The sequence below is a fragment of the Pelophylax lessonae genome (genome assembly GCF_965119305.1).
Source record: "Pelophylax lessonae genome assembly, chromosome: 5".
Taxonomy (NCBI): domain Eukaryota; kingdom Metazoa; phylum Chordata; class Amphibia; order Anura; family Ranidae; genus Pelophylax; species Pelophylax lessonae.
In genome coordinates, this window is record NC_138772.1 from 86199397 (window position 1) to 86216955 (window position 17559).

General features: G+C 46.0%; 1 protein-coding gene across 5 annotated transcripts in view; it reads right to left on the bottom strand.

The window, feature by feature from the left end:
- Positions 1-17559, bottom strand: part of ARHGAP12 (Rho GTPase activating protein 12) — a 238373-nt gene that overhangs the window by 75374 nt on the left and 145440 nt on the right. The window lies entirely within an intron of this gene.

Genomic DNA, 17559 nt, shown 5'->3' on the forward strand with positions numbered 1-17559 from the left:
TTGCACATCCCATCGTCATCAGATCACAAATTTAGGAAGCAAAGGAGGAAAATGGTTCACTGATTGACTATGTGATTGAAATGCTAAATGCTTATAGGACAGCTTCATGGATAGCATGTTAAAGTGGATGTAAACCCTTTTCTCTACTCAGTGAAGTGAACAGCTTTGGATGATACACTGAGAAGAAACAAATCTCCTTATAGAAGTTTTACTTGTATCTCTGCGGTCTTCAGCTTTCTAGACTCTTTAGAAAGTGCAACCCATGTTAGAAATCTTGTTTCCTCATTCAGCAGTGGGTGGGGAGTCTGGGCATACACTGTGTGGGAGCAGATTGGAGGAAAGGCACCCCCCCCCCCCCACATAGGCAGAGGTACGAAGAAACATGCAGAGCTCCAGTCCGAATAGACGAGCTCTCTGCTTATCTATCTCTAAGCTCCCGCCTGACACAAATTTCATCCTGCTTTTATCTCGTATGTTGGAGAGCTTGTCAGAAGTTATCATGCTGATAACAGAGGAACAAAGTAGTAGAAGGACACAACACTTAGTGCATCGGAGAGAGATAAGTGCTTTGGAGAGAGATATGTGCTTTGGAGAGAGATATGTAAACACTACAGGTATAAGTGCCAAAATCAAATTTTGGGAATGGGGTTTACAACCACTTTAATACTACTTTCAATTGCCAGCCTTGCTTTCCACTTTTGCTTACTGCCATAAAGTGACAGGATGAACAGTATAACAAATTCAGAATAAGGATTTCAAACAGATAAGATGACATGGTTTCACAATCATATCCCGAAATTCAGAAAAATAAGGAGAAAAAAAAACATCTAAAACGTCTATTTAGGGCTAATTAAAAGATTGTGTACTAAGCCAAATCATTTAGAACAAATAAAAAAATATTATGGACTTTCTAACTCACTGAGGACTCCCCTTCATGGTATCACAACGGAAGATTATCAGATTTAAAATAACTGTTTATTTATAGGGAAAAATGTGGTATGTGAACATGAAAAGTTTTTATGCCTCAAAGTGGAATTTTACCCATAACAACTGGATTAAAAAATAAAATAAATAAATAGGTTCTTTAGCAAGGAACAGAATTCCACAATTAAAAAATGGGATTTTTATCCTACCGTAAAATCCATTTCTCTGATGTTCACTGACAGACACAGCTCCTGATCTTCTTAACCATTGGGTTATACTGCCCCCTACAGGAGTAGGACACTAGGCAGAAAAAAGCTTGACTATGCCTATGGGCAGTCCCAGGGGGTATACTCCTAATCTCAGCTATAGGCACTTAGTTTTGTTACAAGCAGTGTCAGAAGAAATCCAACTCCACAGAGGGGTGGGTGCGGTGTCCGTCAAACATCAGAGAAATGGATTTTACGGTAGGACAAAAATCCAATTTTCTCGATTGCTCATGAATAGACACATCTACTGATCTTCTTAACCATTGGGACATCCCAAAGCTGTGTTAAACATGAGGGGTGTGGAACAGCAGAAAAAACAATCCCCCAACACTAAACCATAGTCAACCAGGTAACATGGAGCTAAAAAAAAAAAAAAAAAAAAAAAAAACGAAATATAAAAACTCATGGGATCCTTCTACCATTCAAGACCCAACAAATAAGGGGAATGGAAATCCTAGTAATGCAATAACCGCATTGTCCAATAGGACCGGGTACCTCTACAACTGAGACATATACAAAAATAAAGAAAATAAGGAGTCCCTCACAAGGGGGATATCCAAAAGATAAGTTGAAACAGAGGACCAACAATGGTATAAAATTGCAAACATTTATTGAAAAATGCTGGCACATAGAGTTTAATTACTAAAAATATCCAGTAATACAAAAACACCCAGACACCCAGTGAATACACAAAATAAAGCTAGTCAAAACAAGCACATAAAACGGGCCCCACACATCCACACATACGTTCCATTCAGAACCTCTAATAATGTATGCTATTCCAAATATTAGTGTCAATAATATGAGATAATATCAACGATAGCTATTTAACATGTTCAGACGTGCAATTGGGCACTACAGTAAACATGGATTAAAGCAGTAAGGGGTTCACATCAAATAGACCGCTCAGAACATCAGGCCTCCGGGTATTGCTCCTTAACTAGCGCTGGTCATTAAAAACATTTTTCTGGTATCAAGGGTCGTGTCCATGTGGCATAGAGGACCCCTGAAAAAAGATAGCCACCTCAAAGCATTAAAGTTTAATAATCAAGTCAGCCACCTGTTTCCAGAGGAGCATAATCTCTAACCAGAGCAGAGTCATTAATGAGTAGATGGAGTGGTCCCAGAGATGGAATTATAAAAGTTCAGCCAGACTAAAACTCATGGACTCCTGCACTTGGGCAATCAAAGTTCATCAGGACAGCATGAAGGATCGGGGTAGCAGATGGTTAAACTTAGCAGTCTCAGAGGGCGACTCACCCGTTTTCTAAGTCCAGCAATTCAGGTCCTCTGGCTGAGACCCAGCACCGCTGTCCATGAAGCCCATCCTAGTCTCATTATTTCCTTTTTTTTTTTTGCTTCTGCTCATATGCTCTTAATTTTAAGATGACCAATAGGATATCTGGGGTGATATTTTGCTTATACTGTTCTCCCCTACCTTGAGTGAGGAGGAAATTTCAGGGGTCCTCTATGCCACATGGACATGACCCTTGTTACAAAAAATAATTTTTTCATTACCAGCGCTAGTTAAAGTGCAATACCTGGAGGCCTGATTTTGTCCTGAGCTGTCTATTTGATGTGAACCCCTTATTGCTTTAATCCATGTTTACTCTAGTGCCTAATTGAGCATCTGAACATGCTGAATAGCCATCTTTGATATTATCTCATAATATTGACACTAATATTTGGAATAGCATACATTAGAGGTTCTGAATGGAATGTATGTGTGGATGTGTGGGGCCCGTTTTATGTGCTTGTTTTGACTAGGTTTATTTTGTGTATTCACTGGGTGTTTTTTATTACTGGATATTTTTAGTAATGAAACGCTATGTGCCAGCATTTTTCAACACATTTTTGCAAATTTATACCGTTGTTGGTCCTCGGTTTCAACTTTTCTTTTGGATATCCCCCTTGTGAGGGACTCCTTATTTTCTTTATTTTTGTACATGGAGCTCAACCAAGAACAACTGGAGCTCACCTGAAAAAAAAAAAAACCAAATACACCCTCAAAGAGGACCAGGTCCTCTAAATAGCAGCCTGCAAAACCTTGCGGCCAAAGGAAACATCCACAGATGCCAACACATCCACTTTATAAAATTTTATAAAGGTGTGCACAGACTACCAGGTAGCCGCCTTGCAAACCTGCATCACTGACGCCTGATGACAGAAGTCCCAGGAGGTACTAAGCACCCTAGTAGAGTGCGCCGTAACAGGGAAAGGAGGAACCTGATCCTTAAATGAATAGGCTTGAAACACCGTCATCCATCTGATCCATCTGGAAATGGTCGCAGCAGAAGCAGACAACCCCTTCTGAGGTCCGTCAGTGAGCACAAATAGTCTGACTTCCTAAAAGACTGTGTAGCTGTCAGAACCACATCCAAGGAATGCAAGGCTATTTCCTTAGGATGTTTTGGCCTGGGACACAGGGAAGGCAACACAATGTCTTCATTCAAATGAAAATCGGAGACAACTTTTGGAAGAAATGAAGGACCAGGGTGAAGAACCACCTTATTTCTGTGAACCACCAAGTAAGGTAGACAAGACAACGCCACACTGCTCCGACACCCTGCACGCAGAAGTGATTGCCCCCAAAAAGGCCACCTTCTGGGATAACAGAAGCAGGGGAACCTCTAAGATTTTCAAAAGGAGATTTCTGGAGGACTGAAAGCATCAAATTGAGGTCCCAATGCGGTAATGAGGAGCAAAGTGTCGAATTCGCTGGATAAAAGTACGCACCAAGGAAATCGTAGCCAAAGGTCGTTGAAAGAAAACCGCCAAGGCCGAGACCTGGCCCTTGATAGTACTCAAGGCCAGGCACTGCTCAACATCCCCTTGGAGGAAGGTCAAGATCCGAGCCGCCAAAGAGGAGCAAGGATGAACCCCAAGAGATTCACACCACGCAATGTACGACTTCCATGTATGATGGTAGATCTTCCTAGAGGTAGATTTTCTAGCTTTTAACAGCGTAGGAATCACTGAATCAGACAAACCTATCTTTCAGCACCTGGCTTTCAACAGCCAAGCAGTTAAAGCGGAGTTCCGGGCACAAAAGCAATATTTTTTGTGCCCCTCCGCTAGGTAGACCTCACCTGAAAAGGAATTGGATAGTTATTTTTTTTTTTTTTTTTGTTTACTTACCTTGTAATTGAAGATCAAAGATACTCACCTCAGAGTACTTCCTCCCTCGGAGCCGCGGCTCACCCCGTCACTTCCTGTCTCGCTAGGATTCCTGGGAGCTGAACGTCATAGCTCCCAGGAATCAATGCGACGGCACCGGCCCCGCTCGTCATTTCCGGGCGACGCCGCATTCCCCTGCTAAACAGCTTCTGGGCATGCCCAGAAGCTGTGGAGGAATGCGGCGCCGCACCGGAAGTGGCGAGAGGGGCCGGTGCAGGCGCATTCTGGGACAAGAAGACACAGAAGAGGACCGCGCCGGCTTCAGCTGCCCACAAGAGAGATGGAAACGCTGTGGAAGAAATTTTATAAGTAAGTATTTCTTCTAAAAGGTAAGTGCGAACCGGGACAGATCAGAGGCTAGCCATTGTGGAATGTGCTAGCCCTGACTGTCCTGGGGGTATGTTTAGTAAAAAATTACTTCTGTGCCCGGAACTCCGCTTTAAAGCCAGCGACTGTAAAGAAGGATGGAAGATTGGCACAGCAGATCTTCCCTGAGAGGAAGACTCCCAAGAAACAGACGACCAGTCGTACCAGATCGGCGTACCAAGACTGGCGAGGTCTGGAGCCACCAAGATGATCGGAATCCCTTCTACCTCGATCCTTCACAGAAGTCTTTGCAGAAGCTTGAGAAGGAGAAAGGCGTAAATCAGACGATCCTGACCCCCACGGGGCCACTAGCGCATCTGTGGCATCCTCCAGAGGGTCCCAAGACCATGCCACAAACCTCTGCACCTTCCTGTTGAGACAAGAGGCCAACAGGTCCACCTTGGGAGTACCCCACCAGAGGCACAACTGATGAAACACCTCCAGGTGAAGTGACCAATACCCCTGGTCCAACACCAGTCGACTGAGGCAATTTGCCTGACAATTTTCCACCCCCGGAACGTGTACAGCAGAGATGGCTGGAATAAAACAAACATTCTTCCTACCCTAGAATGCTGGCTATGTGATTGACATAGGTCACAGCCGTGGCATTGTCCAATTGAATTCACACCGGACAACCCCTGAAGATGATCCATCCAACGATCCAGACAAAGTCTGATCACTCGGAGCTCCAGTACACTGGTCTGCAGTCTGGACTCTTCCAGTGTCCAGACCCCCCGAGCAGAATCTTTTCTGAGGACGCCTCTCCACCTGGACAGGCTGGCATCCGTGGTGACCACCGTCCAGTACAGGGGGAGAAAGGATTTGCCCTGGCGAAGTGCCGGAGAACAAAGCCACTAGATCAGGGACCCTCTCGTACCCTGGCTCAGCCGGATCAGTTTGTCTATACACTGTGGATTCTTGTCCCATTTGACCAGAATCTCTCTTTGCAGGGAGCTTGTGTGAAACTGTGTAAACGGAACCGCCTTGAAGGCAGACACCATCAGGCCCAGAACCCGCATGCAAGTCCAAAGGAATGACCGTCTGCGGGACACCAGAAGTTGAATTGCTTCCTGCAGTTTCTAAAGTTTTTCGAGAGGAAGGAACACTCTGGCTAAGGCCAAGTCCAGAGTCAGACCCAGATAGTCCAGATTTGTGGACAGAACCAGAGCAGACTTCTTAAAAGGTTCAGAATACAACCAAACTCCCTCAGAGTTTGCAGAATAATCTCCAAATTGTCCAACAGAGCAGTAGGAGACTGCTCGCAGCAGAAGATAGTCCAGGTACCTCAGTACCATGATACCCCACTGATGCAACAATGCCAGTACTGGGGCCAACACTTTTGTGACGAACCCAGAAGCAGAGGCGAGACCAAAGGGGTAATGCCACAAACTGATAATGCTAACCCCCACGGCAAAGTGGAGGAAGCGCTGGTGACCAACACATATTGGAATGTGAAGGTAAGCGTCCTTGATGTTGATCGAAGCAAGAAGATCCCCCTGATGCCGGTATGCTACTACCATGTGAATGGACTCTATTCGGAAATTCTGCACCCACACAAAGCAGTTTAGCACCTTGAGGTCCAGAATTGGATGCACTTTGCCCTCCTTCTTGGAGACTTATCCGGTTTGAATAAAACCCCTAAAAACGTTCCAAAGTCATTCCTGGGACAATCAGCCGGAACATATGACTTTGTGGACCCACTTGTCCTGTACTAGGGAGGTCCACAGGTCCAGAAACCAGCGAAGACATCCCCCCACCCAACATATGGCGGGAAGGCACCCCTTTATGCTGAGGGAGCCTTGTCCGCAGATCTGGAGAAGCCCGCTCTCACCTTGCTAGACCAGGTTCATCAGGATCCACAGGAGGCCCTGAAGTGCTTTGATCCCTTGTCTTGAGATCCAGAGGGACGAAAAAAACGTATGTGCCGAGAAGGATGGACCACGTCTACAACGGGGCTCCTTGCCCTTTCTAGCCTGCGAAAGAAAGGTACTCTTCCCCCCGGTGAAACCCTTAAAGATGTCATCCAGGGAAGCTCCAAACAGGAAGGGGAGATCAGATAAGGCCTTCTTAGCAGTCTGGTCCGCAGACCAGCATCTAAGCCAAATAACACGCTTAAGGACCACTACTGAGACAGACAGATTCACAATCACAGGAGCTGCATTCAAAAGAGGCATCACAGACAAACTGCGGCCAACTGGTCCGCCAGCTTAGCAAAGGCAGGAGGAAGCTGCTCCCCCTCCAGGTCCCAGCATAAAAGCTTGGTCCACTCGGTCATAGTTTATGACACCAGGGCAATAGTAAAAACCGACCTAAGTGCCGAACCAGCCACAGTGTACATATGGCGGACCACAACCTCGGCTTTTCTGTCAGCCGGGTCCTTTAAGGCCAGGGACTCCTCAACCGGAATCATGGTTGCTTTGTTAAAACCTAGAAACCAGAGAGTCTACCACAGGTGGGACAGTCCACTTTTTAAGCAGGAGTTATCATAAGGGTACCGCATAACAAAACACTTAGGGACCACAAGGGGGCGTTTTGGACAACCCCACTGTTTAGCATCAATTTTGTCAAAGTAAGCGGGAAAGGGAAACACCCTTACCGCTCTGGAGGGCTTGTGGGTGCCAAAAGGAACCAATGCCTCTGATGCGGCATCGGCCACATCCTCCATTTTTAAAGTCTCACGCACAGATACAATCAGTGCATCCACCAGCGCCTTTTCATGCACAGGCACAGCTAAAGGAGCAAAGCAATCATCCTCTCTATCTGAGAAATCAGGGTGTGTGGACACAGGGTGACTCGCGCCTGCGATGGCCGAATCAGGATCTGATGAGACAGATGAGGCAGGTGAAGGCGGGGCATGCTTTTTGCTAGCTCGTTTCCCCAGGACCAAATCCACCTTGGACACCAAAGACTCCAGGGCTGCCGTCAGTGCAGTAAAGGATTGCTGGGACCCGGAGAGCCCGGTAGCCTCTGAGAGGGGATCAGGTGGGGAAATGTGCTCCAGGGACTCCATGAGTGAAAAAGGGAAACCCACAATAAAAAGGTATAAAAACACAGATCTTATGGCAGAGAGGGAGAGGACCCCCACCAGACTCACCACCCACCGATCAGGCACTGCAGCACCAGGCTATCTGCACACACATGCGGCGATCAGAAAGATCCAGGAGTCAGCACCAGGAGATAAGGAGGGGCTCCCACCGCGGAAATCACCGTCCATATATGCTCCACAGCCATGGCTAGCAAAAAGAAATCACTAGAAAATGGCCACTGAGGCTACACAAACATGGCCGACGAATCAACAGCACACAGGCTGCAAGAAAAGGTCAGCCTTGCGTGGCACCGCACAGCTCCCGGGAGCCCAGGAGGGGTCCCAAGAGCCCCAAAAATGACACCAGCAGGAAGGGGGACCCTGCAGGTGCCCCCACCAGGTACAGCCCCCTCCCAAAAGCCAATCCCCCCCTCCACACCCATCACCAACTCCACACCCCAGAACGACCTGAAAAGGTGGTATGGCAACCCCATGGGGAGGGTGGAGGGGGGGGGGGGATGTAGGCAGATGAGGGGCGACACTGCATGGGAAGGAGGAGAACAGAGGGGTCTGACTGTACCAGGGAGCGACCCATGTCCACCCCAAGACCCTCTAGGGGGAGGGGCAGATACTTACCGTACCAGGAACAGGGTAGGCACCATTCCAGACAGAACCTGCTCTCCATCAAAATGGGGGGGGGGGGGGAGGGCTGTCGGCCAGCAGGAGGAACGGTGCGACTCAGGCCGAGGCCAGGTCATATGCGACCTTGTGAGATGCTCAACTCGCAGGCCAGCCCACGCCCGGTGGGGCTATGTCGCGGATGACCTAGCGCGGAGCTGAGGCCTTCACATGCGCGCTGGCCAGACTGGGGTGACCACTTGATTTTAAAAAAATATCCAGCCCATCGCCCAGTCCAGCAGTTGACTGTATATTCTCAAACAGGAAAAAAAAGAAAAATCCATTAAGAAAAAAAGCAAGGACTGAACTTCCCAGCAAGGAAAGTGCCAATAGCTGAGAGTGGGAGTATACCCCCTGGTACTGCCCATAGGCGTAGTCTAACTTTTTCTCTGCCTAGTGTCCTACTCATGTAGGGGGCAGTATAACCCAGTGGTTAAAAAGATCAGGAGCTGTGTGTCAATGAACGATAGAGAAATTATGATACCAACATTAGTGTGCGCTGTAAATTGCCTCCAGCATTTTTCTGGTTTCTTCTTGCCAGAGGTTGCCATTTTGTTGAAGCCCAGAGCCCCTGCACAGCAGTAAATCATAACGCGGAACTAAACCCATCAATTTAACGGTTTCAAAAAACAAAAACAAAGTTACATTCCAGGAATGCCAGGATTTATAACAGTCACATATGCTTGTGTCCTCAACCAAACTGTCAAACCATTAAATGGCTGGTGCCATAACTGATCACATGCGCAGCACCAAAGCAGTTGCAGAGCAAACAGAAGCAGCTTCCTTGGCTGTAAAGAATAGGAAGGTTTAATTCCGCTTTAAAGCTGTCAGCAGATCGGCCTCTACAAATTCGGCAATGCCTAAAAATGGAGAGCAACTGAGCATGTGCAGAGCAGGGTGAGTTATTACTGTATTTTAAACAGTATAGATATCTTTTTATTGTTTTACATTGCTATACCTGAAAAAGGGGCAAGCCTGAAGGGATCTAGCAGGACTTAATTTTTTGAATAAAGTCACATTTTACCCAATGGAGTCCCCCTTGCAGTTTTTTGCCCAGCACTTTAAAATGGTGCAGCTGCTGAGGGTCTGGCAGTTGTCTGGGTTGGAACTGAGTAGTCAGGGCCAAGCAGGGTCCAGAATTCAGCACTACTGATCTGAGCAAATACTGTACAACTTTCCTACATCCCTCTGCAGCAACAGATCATTGCAATAGTGACAGTGGACAACAGAGCACATAACATGATCGGTTGCTACAGAGGAACATTACAGGAAATTGAACCTTGCATGGGGTCCTGATTCAACCTCGATAAAGAATAAAAGTGACCCCCCCCCTCCCCCATTTAATGTGTGAACATGCAAGCATATGCAATGACATGACTGATGGACATCTGAACAAATCCTACTCAATCGTAACACTGCAGCAAATTTTTTTTTTTTATTTCAGTGTGCATTGCAATATAACCTTGAAAGTGGAATAAATTAGCCCTTTTTAAGTGTTTATAAAGCCTAACATGGACTTCTCTTATTTGCATCCTTTAGGTTAAATATACCAATGAAAGTGTTTTGTTATAAACTGTTAGAAATTTAGTGCTCAGAAGAAAATGGAGCCAGTAAAGCCTCGTACACACGCACCGATTGTTGGCCGACCGATCGGCCGTCTTTTGTCCAGTGTTGTTGTGTTGGTTGAAATGTGCTCTAGACTTGCACTGGACTTTTGTCGGCCAACAAAAACCAACTTCAGAAGTGATGTCATGTGATGGTTGACTTTCCATGTGTTTTTTTCTTCTCTGAGCATGCCCAGTCTTGCTCATCTGATTTTTGTCTGCCGAAATCTGTACTGACTGACGAACAATCGGCTGTTCTGTCGACGGCCAACAAAAATTTTATAGCATGCACACCAGATTTTGTTCGGCCGAAAATTCGCAGTTGGTTGTCGGAAGCATCATACCAATAAGCCGATAATCGGCCGATCGGACAGTGGCCGAAAATTCTCGGCCAACAATAGGTGCGTGTGTACGAGGCTTAAGAAGTTCATTGTTAGGATTTACATGCACCAAGGCAGGACACAGACGGAGCAAATTTCTTTCCTGCAAAATTCACACCATTCCCTTATCAACACAGACAGTGCTGACAGCAGAATCCCTCCTGCCGAAACATTGTATTCTTCCTGCGGGGGCAGGCGGGGTAAGCCGTCCCTGCTGGGAGAAGACCGTGATTTTTGCTAGTGGCAAGAGCAGTTGACTGCTAGCGATAATTGCAACTGAATCCGGCAGGCTGATCAATCAACTTGGTACATTCAGCCTGCCCACAAACAGTCTATAGCCGGCCTAAATCAGGCCATAGATTGTGCAATTTTCCTTTCTGCAACTCAAGGGTTGCAGAAAAGAAAATTGCTTGATTCCCCCATCAATTGCGTCAGTGTTGATGGGGGAATCCCTCCCATGGAGCTTTTGTGTTCTATAGCCACTGGCAACAAATCGCATGCTAGAAATCCGACATTCTGGTTGTACCAAAGTCCATATGATGGATCGACTTGAGCACAATCCCATAGATGGTTTGAATATCGGCTGGTCCTTGCTGAACCGGCCAAGAATTTAACTGTCTATGGCTGGCTTAACTCAAATCTCTTCAGGCACTCTCAAGATGCCATCATATCCCTTATACTGTATATTTAATGGTTATTGTGCAACAACTATAAATGCAGCATCGTGTTCAGTGGTCCTTTAAGTGAATAAAACAGAAAGGGGTGCAGTTTGATCAATGTGATTTCTTAAAAGACTAATCCCAGGTATGTACAAGGCATTCTTTTGTTTAATTTATCCAGCACATTTGACCACACCAAATAAAACAACTATTAGCTAGAATGATCTCACAGGTGACTCAACAACTAAAGGTTGGATTCAGTTTAATGCTTCACAATCTTAGGGGCTTGCACACACAAGAAAAACCCTATTTGAGAGTTTTATTCATGAGTAACTCTTATAACCAAAGTCTTGAAAGGGCAAAAAAAAAAAAAAAAAAGGTTTAAAAGACAGCTGAAGTGCATACAGGTGCATCTCATAAATTTTGAATATCATGAAAAAGTTAATTTATTTCAGTAACTCAATGCAAAAAAAGTGATTTTATATATATATAGATGCATTACACACAGAGTGAAATATTTCAAGCATTTTTAGTCTTTTCATTTTGATAATTATGGCTTACATCTACTGAAAACCCAAAATTCAGTATCTCAGAAAATTAGAATATTACATAAATATAAAAACAGGAAGGATCTTTAACCACTTTATGACCACCCACCGCAGATATACTGCGGCAGGCAGCCGCTCCTGGGCAAAGCGTCATAGGTATACATCGCTCGCTCTCAGGAGGCGACCTTGCGCTGCCGGTGGCACGCTCCCGCCCGTCAGCGGGGAACCCGATGCGTGTGTCAGGCGACTCCGATTGTCACCCGACACCTGCGATCGTTCCCCGCTGAGAAAGAACAGTCAGCTGTTATAAACACAGCTGACCGTTCATCTCCCTGCATTGATCATAGCGCTCATGTGATCCTTCTATATAGGATCACATGTCTCTATGGTCATTTCAGAAGCCCCTCCCCCACAGTTAGAATCACTGCCCTAGGCTCACATTTAACCCCTTGATCACCCATAATGTTAACCCCATCCCTGCCAGTGTCATTATTACAGTAACAGTGCATATTTTTAGCACTGATTACTGTAGTAATGTCACTGGTCCCCCCAAAAGTGTCAAAAATATCAGTCAGGGGTCCGATCTGTCTGCCGCAATGTCGCAGTCCCACAAAAAAAAAAAAAAAAAAAAAAAAAAAAAAAAAATCGCAGATTGCCATTACTAGTAAAAAAAAAAAAAAAAAGACAAATCTTACCTGTAGTTAGTAAACGCCATAACTTGTGTAAACCAATCAAAACACGCTTATTGCAATTTTTTTTAACTAAAATTTGTAGCAGAAAACAAATTGGCCTAAAATTGTTAAAAAAAAAATTAGATTTTTAGATTTTTTTTTTTTTTTTTTTGAGAATGTCATATAGCAAAATGTGAAGAATATTGTTTTTGTTTTTTTTTTCTCTCCAAAATTGTCGCTCTTTTCTTGTTTATAGCGCAAAAATAAATAAATAAAAGAAAGAAGAAATCGCACAGGTGATCATATACCACCAAAAGAAAGCTATTTGTGGGGAAAAAAAAGGACATCAATTTTATTTGGGTACAGCGCGGCACGACCGCGCAATTGTCCGTTAAAGTAACAGTGCCGAATCACAAAATAGGGCCTGGTCATTAAGGGGGCAAATCCTTTAGGTCTAAAAGTGGTTAATATCTATTAAAAAATTAGATTTTGGACCGTAAAATCCATTTCTCTGATGTTCATTGACTGACACAGCTCCTGTCATTCCGGACCATTGGGTTATGCTGCCCCCTACAGGAGTAAGACACTAGACAAAAAAACTTCTGGCTACACCTATGGGCAGTCCCTCTTCCTGCTATAGTTTTTTAACAAGCAGTGTCAGGAGAATTATAACTCCACAGAGGGGTGGGTGATGTGTCCTTCAATGAACATCAGAGAAATGGTAAGTCAAAAATCCCATTTTCTCTTTCGTTCATTGACAGACACAGCTCCTGTCATTCTTGACCATTGCCACATCCCAAAGCAGTATCAAACATGAGGGGTGGGAAACAGCAAAAAAATTCCCAAGGCTAAACAGCAGCCACCCAGGCGACAGGGGCTCAAGCAAAACTGAAGTCCATGTGAAAAAACATTACACCCTCAAAGAGGATTAGGTCCTCCTAAACTGCAGCCTGCAAATCCTTGCAGCCACCGACGACCAGGTGGCCGCCTTGCAAACCTGCGTCACTGACGCTTGATGAGGGATGGCTCAGGAGGCACGAAGCGCCCTAATAGAGTGCGCTTTGACAAAGGAGGAACCTGACCCCTGATAGAATAGGCCTGAACCAACGTCTGTCTGATCCATCTGGAAATGGTCACAGAGGAAGCGAGCAATCCTTTGCAAGGGCCATCCTTGATTCCGTAGCGGCCAGGTACACCCGAATTGCCCGAACCACATCCAAGGCATGCAAGGCAATTTCCTTTGGATGTTTAGGCCTAGGACACAGAGAAGGCAACACAAATGTCTTTATTCAAATAAAAGTCAGAGACCACCTTAGGAAGGAAAGACGGACAGGGGTGAAGCACCACCTTATCCTTGTGTATGACCAAAGAAGGTGAACGACAGGATAACGGCGCCAGTTTAGACACCCTGAGCGCAGAAGTAAAAGTCACCAAAAAGGCCACCTTCTGGGAAAGTGTAGAGACCATTCCCCCCCCCCCCCCCCCCCGGTGATTCGGTAGCAGAGCGCTTCCTGACCCTCTGCCATAGAGAAACTTTCTGGATTTTTCCTCTTAATTTTTTGGCACCTGGGGGGTTAAATGAGGAGCTCGAAATTAATACGATTTTGTAATGAGCATTTCTAGATATTTATGATGTAATTCTGTTATTCCTAATCTGTTTTCTCTATATGAATTGGTCCAATAGGATCCTTTGCAAGTATTTCTATTGCAGCATAGTTGCTTTGGCATATCTTATGTTGTGATGGCCATCGGTCCCCCACATATTTTTATTATATATATATATATATATATATATATATATATATATATATATATATATATATATATATATATATATATATATATATATATATATATATATATGGCCTGTCAGCCAATAGGGCAGTCATGATAATCTTAGGTGTTATTTATATTTATATGCTTTTTATCTATATGCATTTTATTATCCATTTTTTATCTATGTAGTTTTTACAAATTTATACATATTCCATACAATGTTAATTTAACATCGTGACACTGCTTATATAGGGTCGAGGGACAGGTGACAGGAAGCCCCCACACCTGTTTTATACAGGTGGGTGGTTTCCCCTTCTTTCTACATGCAGTATTATGGTTGTTTTAATTTAAATTCATTGATTCATACTTATGGTATTTGCATAATATGGAGATATACAGTGTCTTTTAATATATTCACAAGTGTGCTGCTTGTGTATAACCACTGTAGTCCATTGACAGGGCTCTCTTTTTCCATTTTGCTTGTAATAATTCCTATTGATGCTAACCCAAATCACCTTTAGCTTAATAGGTCCCTTTGTCTGTGTTTCCTATACAAGTGTCCTTCGGTGGAGCGGCGGTCCTGCCTGATGGAGGACCTCCGAAAAGGCGTTGCGGCCCGCCCTCCGCGCTCTGTCTAGCCCTGATCCCTGTTGGACTCTGTGGAGGAAACGTCAGGTTACACACGCCACTTCCGGTTCCGTGTCACCATCCCCACCAGCTCTGCTGTACAACGGACACCTGTGAGGCTGCCCATCCAGGGAGCCCACGATACTTGCAGCATTGGCCGGCAGCTGGAACTGTCTATTGCTACACAGCACAGGACCGTTATGTCAGTTTCTTGATTTGTTTAACTTCTACTGGTCCCATTGTGGGAACTGCTGATCTACATCCATATGACTGTCCTCTGGATCTCCTGTTTTTACATGTAAGTTGCTGCAATAAATTGTCATTTGTCTATTTCCATTCATGACTTGGCGCCCTTGTTCTTTTTTCTGGGACAGTGTAAGCAGGGGAATCTGCTGAATATTTTCAAAAGGGACCACTCCCCTTGGTTCATCGCCTGCCGACTGAGGTTATCCGCTTGCCAGTTTTCTGCGGAGAGGGCTGGAACAAACCATTCTGCCCCCCTTAGAATGCCGGCTACTACCAGAGCTGCCAGGGCACTTCTTGTGCCCCCTTGGTGATCTACGGCCACCATATCAAGAGCTCCTGTGTTCCCTGACTCTCTCGGATCGGATTCTCCAGATACTGCGGAGTCTTGTCCCATTTATTCAAATCCTCCCTTTGAAGGGACCTCATATGGAACAGGCTCGAAGGTGGATACCATCAGGCCCAGCACCTGCATGGAAGTCCGGAGGGATGACCATTTGTTGGACAGCAGGAAGCAAATTGCAGCCTGCCATTTCTGGAGTTTGTCCAGAGTCCGGCACAAAAAGTCCAGCTTTGTGGACGGAACCAAGGCAGACTTCTGAAAATTCAGAATCCAGCCGAACTCCAACAGAGTTCATATTGTGATCTCCAGGTTCTCCACCAGAGCAGAGGGAGACTCCGCTCGCAGAAGGAGATTGTGAAAGTAGCCCAGTAACGCGATCCCCGTTGGCATAGCAAGGCTAGCACAGGAGCCAAAACTTTTGTGAAGACCCGAGGAGCGGTAAGGGTAATGCCACAAACTGATAATGCTCCTCTCCCACAGCAAAGTGGAGAAAATGCTGGGGACTGGCACATATTGGAATGTGAAGATATGCATCCTTGATATCTATAGAGGAGAGGAAATCCCCCTGATGCAGGGATGCCAACACTAGACTCCATTCTGAACTTTTGTATCCTCACAAAGCAGTTTTGCGCCTTGAGGTCCAGGATTGGACACACTTTGCCTTCCTTCCTGGGGACTGAGCAGGTTTGCGTAGAAAGCCTTAAAAAGTTTCCGAAGTCGGAACTGGGACAATCACCCCTTGAAGGAACAGGTCTTTAACAACCCCATACAGACCCTGTAACTGGTCTGGAGACAGGTGCAGGTTGGAAGGAAAAAAACCTTGCCGGGTGACAAGAGCGAAACTCAATCTTGTAGCCAGACTGAATAACTTTGTGGACCCACTTGTCTTGCACCAGGGAAGTCCACGGGTCCGGAAACCAGCAAAGACATCCCCCCACCCCTGATACGGTGAGGGTGCACCTTAATGCAGAAGGAGCCTTGTCCGCGGGTCTGGAGAAGCCCACTCTAGGCTTGCCAGACCAGGTTCATTTGGATTCGCCAGAGCCTGAAAGGCTTCAAGCACTTGTCAGTCGACCCTGAGGGACGAAAAAATGTATCAGTCGAAAAGGAAGGTCCACGTCTACGATGAGGTTCCTTGCCCTTAGTAGCCTACGGAAGAAAAGTAAAGTACTCTTCCCCCCTGTGAGACCTTTAATGGATGTAATCCAGGGTAGCTGCAAACATACAATCTCCTAGAAAGGGAAGATCAGTCATGGCCTTTTTAAAAGTCTGGTCCGCAGACTAGCATTTGAGCCAAAGGACACGCCGAAAGACCACTGCCAAAACACAGGCGAGCAATCAGGGTAGTTGCATTCAAAGATGCATCACAGATAAAAACTGCAGCCCCTAAACAAGCTGGTCTGCGAGCTCAGCAAAGGCAGGAGGGAGCAGTTCTCCCTCCAGGTCACGGCGTAGGAGCTTAGCCCACTCGGTCAAAGTTTGCGACACTAGGGCAATGGTGAATACCAACCTCATTGCCGAACCAGCCAGGGTATACATTGTGCGGGCCACAGCCCCCCCTTCCGGTCTGCCAGATCCTTAAAGGTCGGAGACTCTTCCACCGGAATCATGGCTGCCTTGTTTTATCTGGAAACCGGAGGGTCCACCACTGGTAGCACAGTCCACTTCTTAAGGAGGGACTCCTTATAGGGAAAACGCCTAGTAAAGAGCTTAGGAACCCCAAGGGGATGCTTTGGTCGTCCCCACACTTTTGCGACAATTCTGTCAAAATAGGCGGGGAAAGGAAATACCTTTGCCACTCTGGATGGCTTGCGAGTGCCAAAGGGTACCTTTGCTTCTGTCGCAGCTTCAGCTGTGTCCTCCATCTTTAGGGTCTCAAGTACAGATACAATCAGTGCATCTACCAGCGCCTTTTCGTGCGCCATTGCAGACGTGGAAAAATCATTCGCACTATCAGAGGATGCCAGACGCATGGTCAATGACTCAGCAGGGTGACCCATGTCCGCGGCGGATGAGGCAGGGGAAGGCGGGGGGGTGCTTTCTGCCTTTTGCCCACATGCCGCCTCCACCTAGGACACAAAAGACTTCAGGATTGCCTTCAGTGCATGGATGGATGGTTGGGACCCAGGAGTCCCCGCAGCCTCAGAGGGGATCAAGTGGGGAAACGTGCACCAAAGACTCCATGAGTCACCAGGGGGACCCCACAAAAAAGTGCTGCTAAGCAACAGGTGATAAGGAGGGGCTCCCACTGCTGAAATCGCTGCCCACGGGG